The sequence below is a fragment of the Aulonocara stuartgranti genome, assembly GCF_965226115.1.
Source record: "Aulonocara stuartgranti genome assembly, chromosome: 15".
NCBI classification, from domain to species: Eukaryota; Metazoa; Chordata; class Actinopteri; order Cichliformes; family Cichlidae; genus Aulonocara; species Aulonocara stuartgranti.
Window position 1 is genome coordinate 35,109,030 of NC_138951.1, and position 16,349 is coordinate 35,125,378.

Below are 16,349 nucleotides of genomic sequence, written 5' to 3' on the forward strand. Positions count from 1 at the left end.
TTGTTAAAACAGAGATACACATTTTAATGTGATCTCTGGTCTCCGAGTGTCCAGCATTCAGACGGCTACGTGAGGACACTCTTCGTGTGAGAGAAAATCTGCTCACATAGATATGTAGAACCAAATACTGTCTATAAGTCCTCTGCAAAGTTCTGAAGACAGTTAAACTTGTCAGGTAGTGATGTCGCACAGCTTTCGATTCCAGCTACGTTCGTAGTTCTGCAAACGTTGACCCCCACAGGGTCGAGTTTTTCAGTTCAATCAGCTGCATTTCGATGTCGCATTAACTGCCATTAACTCAGCCAGTTAATGCGAGACTGCTCATTAAAGCTTTCTGGTTTGATGCTGCGCTGAGCAGGGAGCTCCTGAAGCATTTGAAGTGTCGGAATGTGGAAATTTCAACATCGCTTGAAAAAACTACCAGCTACCAACGTCCCTCTCACAGGTAGGCTAAGTTATTTTTAGCCAATTACAAGTTGAATCTGGTAGTTGGGGTTGTTAGCTAAGATACTTTCATTAAGAAGCGGCACAACTAATGTGTCTATGCGAGCTAATTTCTGATGTGCACCGCTGGCCGGCCATTTATTTTTTAATGCACCTTCTCAGATTAATTCACTGCGTGTCGTGCCCAGTGCTGGACTGGGACAAAAAATATCCCCGGCATTTTAACTAGAGACCGGCCCACCAGGTATTATCGGAAAAGCCATAAAGCCTTCGAATGAAAACAAACGCTGTTGTGTCAGTGATGCACAGTGGCTTGCAAAAGTATTCGGCCCCCTTGAACTTTTCCACATTTTGTCACATTACAGCTACAAACATGAATCAGTTTTATTGGAATTCCATGTGAAAGACCAAAGTGGTCTACACTTGGGAAGTGGAGCGAAAATCATACATGATTCTAAACATTTTTTACAAATAAATAACTGAAAAGTGGGGTGTGCGTAATTATTCAGCCCCCTTTGGTTTGAGTGCAGTCAGTTGCCCATAGACATTGCCTGATGAGTGCTAATGACTAAAAAGAGTGCACCTATGTGTAATCTAATGTCAGTGCAAATACAGCTGCTCTGTGACGGCCTCAGAGGTTGTCTAAGAGAATATTGGGAGCAACAACACCATGAAGTCCAAAGAACACACCAGACAGGTCAGGAATAAAGTTATTGAGAAATTTAAAGCAGGCTTAGGCTACAAAAAGATTTCCCAAGCCTTGAACATCCCACGGACCACTGTTCAAGCGATCATTCAGAAATGGAAGGAGTATGGCACAACTGTAAACCTACCAAGACAAGGCCGTCCACCTAAACTCACAGGCCGAACAAGGAGAGCGCTGATCAGAAATGCAACCAAGAGGCCCATGGTGACTATGGACGAGCTGCAGAGATCTACAGCTCAGGTGGGGGAATCTGTCCATAGGACAACTATTAGTCATGCACTGCACAAAGTTGGCCTTTATGGAAGAGTGGCAAGAAGAAAGCCATTGTTAACAGAAAACCATAAGAAGTCCCGTTTGCAGTTTGCCACAAGCCATGTGGGGAACACAGCAAACATGTGGAAAAAGGTGCTCTGGTCAGATGAGACCAAAATGGAACTTTTTGGCCAAAATGCAAAACGCTATGTGTGGCGGAAAACTAACACTGCACATCACTCTGAACACACCATCCCCACTGTCAAATATGGTGGAGGTAGCATCATGCTCTGGGGGTGCTTCTCTTCAGCAGGGACAGGGAAGCTGGTCAGAGTTGATGGGAAGATGGATGGAGACAAATACAGGGCAATCTTAGAAGAAAACCTCTTCGAGTCTGCAAAAGACTTGAGACTGTGGCGGAGGTTCACCTTCCAGCAGGACAACGACCCTAGACATAAAGCCAGGGCAACAATGGAATGGTTTAAAACAAAACATATCCACGTGTTAGAATGGCCCAGTCAAAGTCCAGATCTAAATCCAATCGAGAATCTGTGGCAAGATCTGAAAACTGCTGTTCACAAACGCTGTCCATCTAATCTGACTGAGCTGGAGCTGTTTTGCAAAGAAGAATGGGCAAGGATTTCAGTCTCTAGATGTGCAAAGCTGGTAGAGACATACCCTAAAAGACTGGCAGCTGTAATTGCAGCAAAAGGTGGTTCTACAAAGTATTGACTCAGGGGGCTGAATAATTACGCACACCCCACTTTTCAGTTATTTATTTGTAAAAAATGTTTGGTATCATGTATGATTTTTGTTCCACTTCTCACGTGTACACCACTTTGTATTGGTCTTTCACGTGGAATTCCAATAAAACTGATTCATGTTTGTGGCTGTAATGTGACAAAATGTGGGAAAGTTCAAGGGCGGCGAATACTTTTGCAAGCCACTGTACACTGTCTTGTTGGTATATGTATGATTTCTATACATTTTACATCAGATAAAAACTTTGGTTGTAAGATTCAGATATTTAATAAAAGCTAGACATTTTAAATAAGAATAAGAAAGAAAAGTATTTCTTTGTGCCCCCCTTTCCCTGTTAATGCCCTAACTGGCCCCCGACAAAACTTTGCTACACCTGCCCCTGCACAGTTACCAGCTGTCAGCTACGTAAAAAAAGGATCCTGGTGTCATTTGTCTCTCAGAAACACTTCATAACTTCCCTTCAACTCATTCATGTCACCTAAAAGGTAAACCCGTTTCTCCATCACCTGTTCAGCTCTGATGATTCAGTAAGAACATCTCCTGGTTTCATCTTCATGTTTCCCTCTCACCAGATATCCAAACCGATATCATGACCAGCAGCTTTTACGGCTGTGGTTCCAACAAAAATCAGCTGATACTAGAAAGTAATATTAAATAAATTCTAACAGCAGCTGATCAAGCTTAAATGTGCTGCTGTTGTTTACCGCGACATCCGCTGGTTTCCTCTTTCTGGCGCAAAGTGGGGGATAAACAAACAAGAGAGAAAAGCTGATCAGCTGATCATTGATCAGTTTCATGATTGAAGTAGCAACAGGAGAGGGAGGGGGAGAGATTGAGAGAAGAAGAGGCAGCTGACAGCGTAAAGACGCAGAATTCCAGCCTTGTGTCTTTCTCCATTCTAGCTGAAGTACGGGACTAACTGTGTTCCTTTTCAGCTCGATACGAAACGCGTAATATATTCTCTGAATATATTCAAGGACGGTCAAGGACGGCTACAAGGCACAATCCTGCCCTCCGTTTGGCAAATCTGATCACGCCGCCATCTTCCTCATGCCAAAATACAAACAAAGGCTGAAACAGGAAGTTCCGGTTCAGAGGAAGGTCGCGCGCTGGACGGATCAATTGGTGGCCGCGTTACAGGACGCACTCGATGACGCAGACTGGGGCATGTTCAGAAACAGCTCCGACGATGACGTCAACGTGTTTACGGAAGTGGTTGTGGGATTCATCGGGAAACTAGCGGATGATACTGTGGCACAAGTATGTGATGATAGTGAGTACGCAGATTCACCCGTTACACAGACACTTACACAAACTCTGCAACCAGCTCACCCCTCAAGTGGCATGGGTGATAGTCCTACGCAACCTGTTCCGGTGACCACGATAGCTAACATGGTTAACCGGCCGCCAGTTGCAGGTACAACTAGTCTGACTGGCCTAGCTAGCTCTATCTCTGATATCACTAACACTGAGCTGCAGGAGATGTTAAATAGCTATGAGGCGCTTGGTAAAAAACTGAGACAAAGTGTAATGGTCCCCACTGAACAGTCACCTCGACAGCCAACAGGTTTGCTAGTTCAAGCTAACCTAACACAGAGCGACCCATTTCAACCCAACCCACCCGGGAAGTCACGGGCCCAGCCCACTCATGAGGGGATGATCTCTCTGAGAGACCTCTCTTATCTCCAGAGAAGAGAATTTAGAGTACAAGGGGGTCAAGTTGGTGACCATTCATCCAACATTAGCTACAACAACATTTGCAAACAGATGGATGAGGGGATTAGAGAAGGCTTCCCTGACGCAGAGATAGTTCGTGGAGTGCTCAGGATAATAAAGCCTGGAACTTTTAAAGATATGCTAATCAATAAAGACGATTTGACTGTACTTGAACTGAAGGGGTTCCTCCAGGCCCACCTGAGAGAGAAAAATAGTACAGAACTCTTTCAGGAATTAATGTGTGCCAGACAAGACGAGAGTGAGACACCACAGCAGTTTCTCTACCGGGTGATAGGGTTGAAGCAGCGGGTCCTCTTCACATCCAAAATGTCTGATGCAGGCATAAAGTACAGTCCAGCTACTGTTCAGGATGTTTTCTTGCACTCAGTCTACCAGGGGCTTGGGTATAAGCACAGTGACATTAGGCGAGAGTTAAAACCTCTGTTGTCAAGCGGAGAGGTGAGTGATGAAACAATTTTGCGCCACATAATGAGAATCACTAGTGAGGAAAGTGAGAGGCAAAAGAGAATAGGCTCGTCCCGTCGACAGAACACAACTAACGCACATAGTGCTCAGTCTGAGCTCAACACCATCCAGGAATGTAGTAAGCAAGACCGACCAGTTGACATAACTAAGACTGACCCGATTAAAGAACTCACAGCTAAAGTTAATGAGCTCGCTGGGCTGGTGGAGGCAATGAGACAACAGACTCTAGCACGAGCCTCAGACCTAGCGAACCCATACTCACAAAACAGGTCAAGAAACAGAAAAGACAAAACCTTTGGGTGTCCAAACTGTGTTGAACAGAACCGTCCAGATTGTTGCCATTGCTTCATCTGTGGGGAAGAGGGTCACAGGGCGGTTGGCTGCTTAAAAAAATCTAAGAACCAGGGAAACGTGAACCGGTCTCTGCAGCGGGGCGCCCAGTGACCGAGTCCAAAAGAGAGCCCCACAGTGAGCGCTTAAGGGAGGTGAGGACCCAACCTAGCCTTAACAGTAGCAAACCCAGTCTCCCCTCACCAGTCACATCAGGAGTTAACCGGCAGCAGGGTGAGGCACTCGCTACGTCTGATGTTATGACACCCCACACTAAACGTGGGGCAGTTGCTAAGCTAATCGGTAAGAAAGCCCTCATACAGTGTAATTTGAATGGCTTAGCAGTGAAAGCACTACTTGACACAGGTGCTCAAGTTAGCATCATAAGTCGAGATTGGAAAGACAGATACTTGCCTGACTTAGTCATGCGACCTCTGTCAGAGATCATCGAGGAAATTGATGAGTTGAAAGTGTGCGCAGTCAATGGGGAAACCATACCATTTGATGGCTGGGTACCCATCATGATCAACTTACCGGGGGGTGAAGACCCCAGCCTCTCCGTCAGTACTCCGGTCCTCGTCAGTACTTTGCCAATGGACAAACCATTGATCGGTTTCAATGTCTTGGAACAGATCATTGAGGGGCAACCAGAGCGGTTGATACCTACTCTTGTTACCTTGCTGTGCAATGCCATCTGTCTTCCCCCTGAGAAAGCTGAGGTGGTCGTAAGCTTCATCCAGACAGCAGAGCCAAACATGAAGCAAGGGCGCTTGAGAACAGGTGAAAGGGATGTGATTATCCCTGCTGGACAGGTCACCTGGGTAAAGTGCCGGGTTCCATCATTCATGAATCCACCTGATTGTTTGGTGCTGTTTGAGGCTGATGAGGGTAATCAGGCCCTAGAGCAGTTGGATGTTTGGACGGGGTTAGTTGAAATACAGAATCCAGCTAAGCCGTACGTCGCCATTGCCCTGAGTAACGACACCAAACATGATATCACCTTGACGAGGAAGACTGCCCTGGGCACCCTACAGCCGGTTGAACGTATTGTGGAGGCCGAGGCCCCAAACGAGTCCCAACCTACCGTAACAGTTCGCGAGGTAACGGTGGAGCCAGCTGAACCTCTCCCAACGTCATGGCATCCGCCAGTGAACCTTGAACATTTGGAGGAGGAACAAAAAGAGATTGTGGAGAGAATGTTGTTCGACGAGTGCAGGGCCTTTGCGAGGGATGGGAATGATATTGGTTGTAATCCTGATCTGAAAATGAAAATACCAGTGCAGAGAGCATATACTTCCATACCTAAGCCGCTGCTACGGGAGGTTAAAGAGTACGTGCAAGACCTCCTGGTGAAGGGATGGATAGTAAGATCCAAGTCCTCTTATGCTGCTCCCATCGTGTGTGTACGGAAGAAAGACGGTTCACTCCGTCTTTGCATAGACTACCGTCTATTGAACCAGAAAACTGTTCCGGACCGACACCCACTACCTCGGATACGCGACCTGCTTGACACCTTAGGGGGATACTCCTGGTTCAGCATCCTTGATCAAGGCAAGGCTTACCACCAGGGGTTTGTGGATGAAGGCTCCCGCCATCTCACCGCCTTCACCACACCCTGGGGCCTATACGAATGGGTGAGAATCCCGTTTGGGCTCACTAATGCACCCGCCGCCTTCCAGAGAAGTATGGAAGAGATCTTAGGTTCGCTGAGGGATGACTGTTGCGTACCATACCTTGACGACATCCTCTGTTACTCACAGTCTTTTGAAGCCCATGTCGAGGTGGTCCGCAAAGTTCTTCAGGTCCTACAGGTCCACGGTGTGAAGCTGCGGCCTGAGAAGTGTGAGCTTTTTAAAGCAGAAGTTCGTTACGTGGGGCGCTTAGTTAGCGCTGAGGGCGTCAGGATTGACCCAAAGGATCTGGAGGCTGTCTTGGCCCTGAAGACCAAGTCACCGCAGACGGTGGGTGATCTGAGGCGGGTCCTGGGCTTCCTTAGCTACTATCGCTCTTTCATACAGAACTTTTCGAGGATAGCTCAGCCACTGTACGAGCTACTCCAGAGCAAGTCTTCAGAACGGCCCACTCGTAGCCATCAGAGTAAAACCAAAGGGCCTCAAATGCCATCAAGGGCGCCCATAGACTGGACTCCTGAGCATCAGAGGGTACTGGAACAACTGGTCGACATGCTAGTCCATCCTCCAGTGCTAGCATATCCAGACTTTGACCAACCCTTTGTTTTGCACACTGATGCATCCGAGCAGGGACTGGGCGCTGTACTCTACCAACAGCAGGGCGGGAAGTTGCGCGCCATTGGCTATGGGTCACGAACCCTGTCGCCTGCTGAACGGAACTACCACCTGCACAGTGGCAAGTTGGAGTTCCTGGCTCTTAAATGGGCGGTGTGTGAAAAGTTCAGAGATTATCTGTTCTATGCACCACACTTCACCATTTACACAGACAATAACCCGCTTACGTATATCATGAGCACAGCTAAGCTGAACGCAGTTGGTCATCGATGGGTTGGGGAATTGTCTGATTTCCGATTTAGCATCAAATACAGGCCAGGAAAAACAAACATAGATGCCGACACGCTGTCCCGCGTTCCTCTGGATGTGAACAACCTTGCGTCAGTGTGCACCGAAGAGCTGTCACATGAGGTGGTGAGAGCGGCTTGGGAGGGAGCAAGAGTAGCCCAGCAGAAAGAAGTTGCGTGGGCGGCTGTCCTTTTAGCTTCCTCCCAGGATGTCATGCTGCAGCCAGGCGCGGCTCTCCAGGAAGTCAAACCTGATGACCTGATGCAGGCACAAAGGGATGACCCCACGATGAAGGAGGTCATCAGACTTAAAGAGTCTAATGTCAGACTCAGTGAGAGTATCAGGAGGTCGTTAGAAGGATCTGCTTGTAAACTCCTCCGCGAGTGGGACCGATTACACCTCGAAAGTGGAATCTTGTACAGACGAACACCCGAACGGAAACAACTAGTCCTACCTCTCCTGTACCAGCCTATGGTCTTGAAACATCTTCATGACCAGATGGGTCATGTCGGTACTGAGAGGGTCCTTCATCTCGCACGAGAGAGGTTCTATTGGCCTCACATGAAGAGGTGCATAGAGGACTACGTCACTAAGAAATGCTGTTGCATTAAACAAAAGAAACCCACAGTTCATGTGCGTGCACCCATGGGCAACCTGAAGTCCAACTCACCACTTGAACTTGTCTGTATAGACTACCTACATCTTGAGAAAAGCAAAGGCGGGTATGAATACATTTTGGTGGTGGTCGACCACTTTACACGGTTCGCTCAGGCCTACCCGACCAAGAACAAATCCGGGCGGACTGCAGCCGAGCGGATCTACAATGATTTTATACCTCGCTTCGGGTTCCCCAACAAACTCCATCACGATCAGGGGCGAGAGTTCGAAAATGAGCTCTTCCGAACTCTTGGGCAGCTCTCAGGGGTTGGTCATTCTCGGACATCCCCATACCACCCCCAGGGTAATCCTGCAGAACGATTCAACCGCACCTTGCTGCAGATGTTGCGTACCCTGACAGACAAAGAAAAGGAAACATGGAAAGATCATCTCCCACAGGTTGTACACGCATATAACTGTACTCGTCATGAGTCCACTGGTTATTCCCCATATTTCTTGCTTTTTGGCTGTCACCCCCGCCTTCCGGTCGATCTGCTGTTGGGCCTGGTTGAGGAAACTGAACCAGTGTCGCACGGGGGGTATGCTGAAAAGTGGCGTAAGAGAATGACAGAGGCCTATCAGGTTGCCACCAAAAATAGCCTTTCGGCTAGTGCTAAGGGGAAGTCGTACTATGATCAGAAGGTGAGGGGAGTGGTACTGAAACCAGGGGACAGAGTGTTGGTGAGGAACTTAGGCGAGCGGGGTGGACCTGGCAAATTACGCTCCTACTGGGAGAACAGGATATATGTGGTCAAGGAACAGGCTTCGGATAACCCAGTGTATGTCGTCCATCCAGAGGGTAATGACCAGGGAAGGACTCGGACCCTGCACCGGAACTTGCTCCTCTTGGTCAATGATTTGCCAGTAGAGTTCCCACCACAACCAACTAAACTAACCTTAAGATCGACTCACAAACAGACCAATGCTCGAGTGAGGGGTAAAGACAGGGAAGGACGGATAGAAAATGCTGAGACCTCTGATTCAGATGATGACCCGGGTAGTGGCTACTGGCTGAGGGTACCACCAATCCAGGCTGAGTTCAGAACAACCGTCCCTTCCGGGAAACAGGCTGTCAGCCAGGACAGATTGGAACCGGGTAGGCAGACGCAGGCTCAGTTGGAAGGAGGATCTGTTCTGAGCCCGAGAGATCTTGAAGAGCCAGGACGAAGGACACCTGTGATAGATGCCGAGGACATTGTTGAGAATCTGTCAGAGGTGGCTGGAGCCCACGAAGGAGGTCCATTAGGAAGAGGGGGTCCCATGGCACCTGAGAATGGAGATGAAGTTGAGACTCACCAGTGTGACCGCGAGGGGAGTAACAGTTCGGCAGCCCTTAGCTTGCCTCAGTCAGAAGTGGAACCTGAGTTACCTCGACATGAGTGCTGTGATGAGCAGGTAGGAGACTCTCAGTCTAGCTCACCTGCCCCACTGAGGCGATCCACCCGACAGAGGCGTCCAGGCCAAATGCTCACCTATTCATCTCTAGGTCATCCAACATACCAGTCACGGCCCACTGTAAACATGGTAGATACTTACCTCGTGCCTTCGGCCACCCTGTGGCCCCCACAACCAAGCCTATCTTCATTCCAAGGCCCACCGGTCGTCCAGGTCCCATATATCTCTCTTCTCTACCCCATATGTAGTTATTAGGAAGAAGCCCTAAACTATGGTGGTTGCTTAATCCTAGAGAACCAAACATTCCTAAGTGCTTGAAGTTTTAATTTAAGGGTTTGATTATTCACTGTCCGAGATTTGACGAGAATACAGAGATTGGGAGTGTAAATTTGTTTCAAGTGTCAGGAGCCACTTTTGTTGTAGGGGAGTGTGTGGCACCCCTGTGAGGGAATGACCACATTAATGTTATTTTGTGTAAAACACTCATGTAACGGGACATTTTTCATTGCTATATGTATTTATTTTCAGTTCTTTAAGAGGATAGAAAATCCATGTAATAGGGATTCATTTTATGTTAGAAAGCAGTGAGGGCGGAACTTTGGTGCTTGCTCCGGGGTTTGGGGGTGCAGTAAGTGGAGCCCACCTTCCGCTGCTTCCTCAGACACGTTCTGGAGGAAAGCAGAGACGCATCGTGTCTTCCTTACTCCGCTCTTCACCTGCTTTTACAGGTCGGTAAATGGTGCTCGCACCGAAAATGTTGTTTATTGTTACCATGGTTACCCACGTTAACGTGAATGAGAGAGTTAAGGCGGTCCGCCCGAGTTAATTACATGTAAACGCGGGAGAAAACCAGAGGAGTGTCCCGTGCGACCGCACCGCGAGCCCGCTCGTTAGGTGGAGCGCTCGTGAAGCAGAGTCAGTGCGCTCCTATGCTCGGTGCAAACGTGTTGTAATGCTCCAATCGAATCAGTTCTGTGAGATGTGAATGTTAATAGTTATGTTGAAAGTGACTGAGTAGATTAGCTAGTGTAACACAAGCACTCTGAGCAACTCTGTGTAGCTAACAGAGGCATTCACGGGTTAATTAAACAAGCTGTGTTTCATGATGCACTAAATAGTGATTTTGCCAGTAAATTACTGGAGGGAACAAATGTAATGTATTTACCAATGCTGTTATTGAATATAACTGTTTAGCCAGTAAGACACTGCAGAAGACAATGTGATGTGTTTATTGATATGATAAAAGAATGTAGTTGTTATGGAAAGAAGTGTGAACTTAAGAAACTGAACCAGTTAAAAAGAGTATATTTCACTGATGTTGTGAAATAAGTAAATGTAATTGATGTGAATGAGGAACCAGCTGAACAGTATATTGAAAGCTCATGTTTAGTGTTTTATAGCATTTATTTGTGTGAAATAAATCAGACTCAGACACGTTCTGGAGGAAAGCAGAGACGCATCGTGTCTTCCTTACTCCGCTCTTCACCTGCTTTTACAGGTAACATATTGTCATCGTGGTCTTCATCCTTGGGACCCGTAACAATACCGTGGAGACAAAGACTATCACAACGTTTCCCAACCAGAAGCCATGGGTGGATAAAACCATCTGCAACGCTCTGAGATCCCGCACCGCTGCCTACAACGTGGGACTCACAACGGGGGACATGGACCCGTACAAAGCTGCGTCATATAACGTGCGGAGGGCGGTGAAAGAGGCGAAGCAGCGCTACGGGAGGAAACTAGAGTCACAACTCCAACAGAGTGACTCTAGGAGCCTGTGGCGGGGACTAAGGACAATAACGGACTATAAAGCACCAACAACCGGTATGACGAACGCGGCCGTGACTCTGGCAGACGAGCTGAACACTTTCTATGCTCGCTTCGAGGCTGCAGCTAAGGTCTCCAACAATGCTAGTGTTAGCGGCGCTAACGGCTGCAGACAGGAAGATACTGCCAGCACCGGAAAGGTGCTCGTCATCTCCGAGCATGAAGTAAGGAGAGCCTTCAAAAGAGTGAACACCAGGAAAGCAGCAGGACCAGACGGCATCCCAGGTCGTATCCTAAGAGACTGCGCATACCAGCTAGCTCCTGTGTTCACTGAGATATTCAACATCTCTTTATCTCAGTCGGTGATCCCCACATGCTTCAAAGAGTCCATCATTGTTCCTGTCCCGAAGAAACCCCACCCTGCTTCTCTCAATGACTATCGCCCTGTAGCCCTCACCTCAGTAGTGATGAAGTGCTTTGAACGCCTGGTCAGAGACTTCATCATTTCTTCACTACCAGACACACTGGACCCACTACAGTTCGCTTACCGTCCAAATCGTTCCACAGACGATGCCATCTCTCATCTCCTCCACACATCACTCACTCACTTGGACACTAGAAGGGGGCATTATGTTAAAATGTTCTTCATAGACTACAGCTCTGCATTTAACACCATAATTCCCTCCACACTCACCACCAAGCTGGAGCATCTGGGACTCAGCTCATCTATGTGTCAGTGGATCTCCAACTTCCTAACTGGCAGACCACAGGCAGTAAGGATGGGCGGACATGTTTCAGCCTCCACCACTCTCAGCACTGGAGCCCCCCAGGGGTGTGTTCTGAGCCCCCTGCTGTACTCTTTGTACACATATGACTGTGTGGCCACTACCAGCTCCACCACCATCATCAAGTTTGCTGACGACACCGTCGTGGTGGGCCTGATCTCTGATAACAACGAGACGGCCTACCTGAAGGAGATTAGGAATCTGGAGAACTGGTGCCAGAGGAACAACCTCCTTCTAAATGTCAGTAAGACAAAGGAGCTGATAGTGGACTTCAGCACTAAGCAGGAGAGGAACTACCAGACCCCCGTCATCAATGAGTGCCCAGTGGAGAGAGTGGACAGCTTCAAATACCTCGGAGTTCACATCACGCAGGACCTGTCATGGTCCTGTCACATCAACACCGTGGTGAAAAAGGCCCGACAGCGTCTCTACCACCTCAGACGCTTGAGAGACTTCCAACTGCCCTCCAAGGTGCTCAGGAACTTTTACTCGTGCACCATAGAGAGCATCCTGGCGGGAAACATCTTAACCTGGTTCGGGAACAGCACCATGCAGGACAGACGAGCTCTACAGAGGGTTGTGCGGTCAGCTGAGCGCACCATCCGCTCCGAGCTCCCTGACCTGCACTCAATCTACAGCAGGCGGTGCTGGACCAAGGCCAGGAAGATCGTGAAGGACCTCAGCCATCCCAACAACAGACTGTTCTCTCTGCTGAGGTCAGGAAAGCGATTCCGCTCCCTGAAGACCAACACAGAGAGACTGAGGAGGAGCTTCTTCCCGCAGGCGATACGGTCTCTCAATCACACCACCACACAGTACTGACCCACACATATGGTTCTTACACACACACTGGACTTTCTGGACATTGTTTTTGCACAACACTGGTCACTATATTCTTCATTTCCGGTTAATACTTGTACAGCTGCTGTTATTGTGTATATATTTATTTATATTTATATTTCTTCATACATTCTTATATAGTTCTATATTGTGTATTTTGTTGTACAGTTATTTTATTTTCAACTTTAATTTATATATTTTATCTTATTCTTTCCCAGTTAAATTTACCCTTCATTCTAATTTGTGTTGTACAGTTATTTCATTTTTAACCTTAATTTATATTTTATTCCTTCCTAGTTAAATTTACCCTTTTTAATTTTTCATATTTATTTCCTATCTTATTCATAGCCTTTTCCTTTTTTGTTTTCTTTAGGTCACGAGCAGTTGTCCAAGCATTTCACTACATATCGTACTGTATATGACTGTGTACGTGACAAATAAAAAAAAAATTGAATTTGAATACGGGACAATTCCGTTTTTTATGGGATGGTAAGCAATTCTACTAACTAACCTTATAAATAAAATAAAGTTCACTATCAGTAACATCATAGCACCCGCTGAGCTGCATAGAAACTCTGTCATGCTAGCTAGTACGCAGTACGAGTTATTGTAACTGACTGTAAAAAGTCAGCACAACGAAAATAAACTACACCTAAACTTGGTTTATATCTGACCTAGATAGACTGCAGGTCATAACTTCTTACCTGAAGTTCAGTTCACCTGACACTCGGACCGGCTGCCGCCTCGGATCTCTCCTCCTCCTGCCTCCCCTTTCCCTCATCCATAGCCACCACCAACGAACAAGTTATTCTTATGCATCGGCCAGCATTTGGGCGATCCACCACCTTTCATTGTTTATCCCGTTACAAAAAAAAATCAAAAAAAAATCATTGGCCCATAAAAATGAAAAATCTCCATCGGCCAGTCCAGCTATGGTCGTGCCATCAGTTAACCCTTCGCGTGTCAGCTGTGGCACACGTGCCCATGGTTGCAAACCCCTGATCTAGAACAACAGCCATCATGACTACAACAGAAGCAGCAGAGACAGCTTCCAGGTGGCTGCTGATCAAGAGGAGCGATCTGTGATCTAATGCTGCTGGATGCCAATAAGGGCCTGATTAAGTCCAGCTGGGTTACATAGGTGAGGATGTATGATCTTGTGATGTTGTGAGACCCAAAACACCCAGGATACATCACTGATGATGTATCCCAGCCATTCATTGGATGTATCTTTCATCACTGGATTCTAAGTATTTATTTAGTGAAGTCAAAGCTTAGTTTGAGAAGAGCAGATTGCTGTGTTTCAGGGTTACAATAAGAATTGCCATGATGGGACTATACAGGGAAAGGGCATCTGGACCCTTGCTACCAAAACTGTAAAAGCAACAAAGACTTTCTACCCAGCTTTCTGCATCTGGGGATTATGGAAGCCCGTTTCCGCCACTAAAAAAAAAAAAAAAGGATCCATAACTCAAAATTTCGAGTTATTTTCTCGAAATTTCGAGTTATTATCTCGAAATTTCGACATATTAACTCAAAATTTTGAGAAAAGCAACTCGAAATTTCGAGTTAGCGCTGCCAATCAGTAATCTACGTGAATGACGTCATTTCCATGTTACCCGGAAGCTGAAGCCCTCAGCTACAAATGCTACAGCTAAGCTACCGGTATTACATCCAGTCGTGAATGCACAGATTGCTGAGTGTTTTCAGCCTGGCTTCACAAATGATGAAATCCCTGTGTTATTAGCTGAATCACATGGTGTTACTATCAGCAAACATACTTTAATTTGTTGGGATCCGTTTTTGAGTGCGCGGTCCTGCGCCATATGCTTCCGGGTAACAAGAAAGCGACCTCATTCACGTATATTTTTGATTGGCAGAGCTAACTCGAAATTTTGAGAAAAGTAACTCGAAATTTCGAGTTATATTTCTCGAAATTTCGAGATAATAACTCGAAATTTCGAGAAAATAACTCGAAATTTCGAGTTATGGATACTAGCTTTTTTTTTTTTTTTTAGTGGCGGAAACGGGCTTCCATAGGGGATGGAGCAGTCAAGACCACGTTTGTAATTTCCCAAAACATCACAAAAAAACAGTAAGTTTTGCAGTAAGTAATGCGGACTTTGTTTTGTGGACTCTGTCATGCTAATATGCCCTCAGAGAAAAGTAGCATTACAGAATGTACCCCTCGCTAGGTAAGCCTGATCAAAAATATTGCAGGAAACCTGGAGCTTCACTTGCAAAACAAAATTGACATGGCAGCTCTTCTGGAAAAATAGCTGTGATGTCAACGAGAAAAAGGTTGCTGCATACTTGGAAAGGCTCTGGATTTTATGGGATAAACTCGCAGGTTTTACAGTGGCTTGCCAAGTGCTGAAAATTACCATAACTAAACTAAGTTAACTATAGTAAAAAAAGAATTTAACTAAAATCGTTAATTTGGGAATTGAGCTGCTTATCCCTGAATTAAGGGATTCTCAGAGAACCATAGCAAAAAAGTAGATATATATCAAGATGGCGCCACAGGAGAGGCTACCAGTTACAGGAGCCCTAACCAACTTCCATTCTTTTAACTTATTTAATCTGTTTTCCTTGCTTTTTTCACCCTTTTTTGTAACCTGTCACAAGAATGCTAGCCAGAAGCAACTTGTGACGTTAGACAAGGCTGTAGAGCTTGAGTGTTGAGAGCAGAAGAGACGGTACAAACCATGTCTACCCTTGATCATTATGGGAAATGTTAGATAAGATCGAGGAATTGGTGGCGCTGACCAGACTCCAAAAGGAGGTTAGCATGATGCGCTACATAGAGTCGTGGCTAACACACCTCTCTCGCCTCCGTCAGTGCACCCCAGGGTGGCTGTGGCTACAATGAAGCTTGCCATCACCAGTGTGTGAATGTGTGTGTGAATGGGTGGATGACTAGATGTGTAAAGCGCTTTGGGGTCCTTAGGGAATAGTAAAGCGCTATACAAATACAGGCCATTTACGATTTACCATATACAGTACACACCTCACTCCAGACTCTCATGTGACTGTACCGAGATTCTTGTGAGAGCGGATCAGGACGCGAAGAAGACTGGCAAGAGGAAAGGTGGGGTGATCGTGATGTATGTGAACGAGAAATGGTGTAAATCGGGACACATCAGCATTGTTTTTTGGGTTTTTTACACCAAGATAGCGCTGAGTATGGCAGCCTCGTCGCGAGCTCCCCCAAGCAACATGTCACGACCGCGGTGGTGGATGTGTGGAATTGGAGATAGGACCCAAAATGCGGCAGCTCTGGTGCAGATGAGTATTTATTTAACAAAAGAAAATACAAAGAGCAATGGCGCGGGTGAAGGTGAAACAGGAAAACCTAAACTGGGTAAAACTAACAAAACAAACCAGAAACGAAGATGCAGGGAGGTTCGGGGAAATACATACGGAGAGACGCAGGGAGACCGAGGGGAAACAACACAACTTAAATACACTCAGAGAACACAGGGAGATTACACACAGGTGGGGAACACAGCTGGGAGTGATTAACGTGACGAGACTAGGGAGACATGAAGACACGGAGGCTGGGCTAGGCGACGCTGAAGCAGAGGCTGCAGCTGGCGTGGATGATGAGGCTGCAGCTGGCGTGGATGACGGCTCTGAAGCTGGACCAGATGAGGCTGACGGCTCTGAAGCTGG

At 46.8% G+C, this 16,349-nt stretch overlaps 1 protein-coding gene across 1 annotated transcript in view; it reads right to left on the reverse strand.

Annotated features, from left to right (window-relative positions):
* Positions 1-16,349, reverse strand: part of LOC309688663 (E3 ubiquitin-protein ligase rnf213-alpha-like) — a gene marked incomplete at both ends in the record, with an annotated part of 113,477 nt that overhangs the window by 73,243 nt on the left and 23,885 nt on the right. The window lies entirely within an intron of this gene.